The sequence below is a fragment of the Macaca thibetana genome, chromosome 8 (genome assembly GCF_024542745.1).
Source record: "Macaca thibetana thibetana isolate TM-01 chromosome 8, ASM2454274v1, whole genome shotgun sequence".
In the NCBI taxonomy this organism is placed as follows: Eukaryota; Metazoa; Chordata; class Mammalia; order Primates; family Cercopithecidae; genus Macaca; species Macaca thibetana.
The window spans coordinates 70,300,987-70,303,090 of NC_065585.1; positions in this window are offsets into that span (position 1 = coordinate 70,300,987).

Genomic DNA, 2,104 nt, shown 5'->3' on the forward strand with positions numbered 1-2,104 from the left:
ATAACTTACATTTTCACCTGTCTTAAAGAATAATATATTTGAATATATTTGATCTAAAATAGATAAAAAACCCACTACCCCACGTGTTGGCATTTTATTATCAGTCTAAAGCCAGTTCTGCGAAATACAAAACCATTTGATCAGAGTAGGGCCACTTAGCCTAGTTCATGTAAAGCCATTTTAATAACCCTTGAGCAGAGGGGTCAATTCCTAATTACTGACATATAAACCAGCAACAAATATATATCCACAATGAATATATTTCAGTGTGGAGGTTCTGTTGCTATGAAGCAAACAGAATTTCAATCAATTTTGAAAGAAACTGACTTCCTCACCAATCATTACGTTAGTCAAGGTCAATCAATGCCTTTTCCAGCTCTAGTCTCCTGTGACAGTGGGCACAGGTGGCTCTAACTGGTACTGCTTTTCTAGGGGGCAGCTTCTAAAACAATTCCAAAACAAAGACACTGAGAATGAATTCACTTTTAAACTACTCAGAGATGGTATTTCAATTCACCAGTATTAATGTTTTTTAGCACTCTCCAGAGTCTTCCTGTGTTTCGGTTATGTAATCATTACATAGTAAAACTATTCCATGTCATGATTCAGGCATGAGAAGTGAGAAAAATCTCTTAAATCGTAAATTGAAACTTAAGAGCCGAAATGTTCTTAAGACAATAATGTGGAAGACATTCCTCCTTTGATTTACAATGGATATGCCCCTAGCTGTTTGGGGATTCTGTTTAGACTTCAGAAAAATATTAGAGCATCGTTGAAATCTTCGTTCCCTCCAATCTTCCAATTGAAAGAACTTCTACTTCTTTCAGGTACAAGAGGCAGATAAGATGGTGTCATGTTTGTGGACTCAGAGGGGAAAAAGACCTATAGTACCTTGACAATTCATATCCTATGCATAGCCACAATTTTTAAATGAAAGTATATCTGAAATTTAAAGAAGTATATGACACAGCCCCTTTTTTCTAACTCAGTGGAGAACACCCTATGTCCAAAGCTCCTCTAAGCAGATGCCAGGTCAGAATTAGTAGATGCCAAGCTTCCTAAAAGCAGGGGCTGTAGCTTGTCTATGTTTATACTGCCAGGGCTCAGTACAAGGTCGGTTACCTTATAAATACTCAGAAAATATTCATTAAGTGAATGAACATATGGATAAATATTACTGTACTTTAATTTCAGAAGGTAGAAAGAGAACTAGCCTATCCTCACTGACTTACTGGGGTAAAGCAATCCTCAGAACATAAATGTGAGGTCCATGCACATGGAGAGCAATCTTCTACTCTGAGAGACTGGAATCTAGTGAACAGTACTGTATTGCTGCAATTCAGGTCTGTATTAGTCTGTTCTCATGCTGCTATAAAGAACTGCCTGAGACTGGGAAATTTATAAAGGAAAGAGGTTTAACTGACTCACTCTTCCACATGGCTAGGGAGGCCTCAGGGAACTTACAATCATGGCAGAAGGGGAAGCAAACACATCCTTCTTCACATGGCAGTAGGAGAGACAGAAGTGCCAAGCAAAGTGGGAAAAGCCCCTTATAAAACCATCAGATCTTGTGAGATCTCACTCACTATCACAAGAACAGCATTGTGGTAACTGTCACCATGATTCAATTACCTCTCACTGGGTCCCTTCCATAACCGGTGGGGATTATGCAAACTACAATTCAAGATGAGATTTGGGTGGGGACACAGCCAAACCATATCGAAGTCAGAAAACTGAGGTTTTTGCAGTGGTTTTGTGATTTTTGCATCTTTGTGATCTTATGCCAATTATTTAAGCTCTCAGCCTTATTCATCACCTCTGAAATGGGCCCTGAGCAATAACACCCTGACACGTCAGGGTATATTCTGAGTGTCAAGTGAGAAGCTCTGCATTTGTGGACAGTGACAACATTGTCATGACACATGCCACACAGTAATGTGCATGTTCACCCTGTTCTTCAGAAAGACAGCTGTGGGGTCCTGCAGATTTTTAAATCATAAGAGCAAATATCCTTACTATGATAATGCTAAGAATGTAAAAATATTGCTTCTATAAATGTTTTTAGCACAAAATTTAGGGCAAAAAAATGGTTTCCTGGAATTAT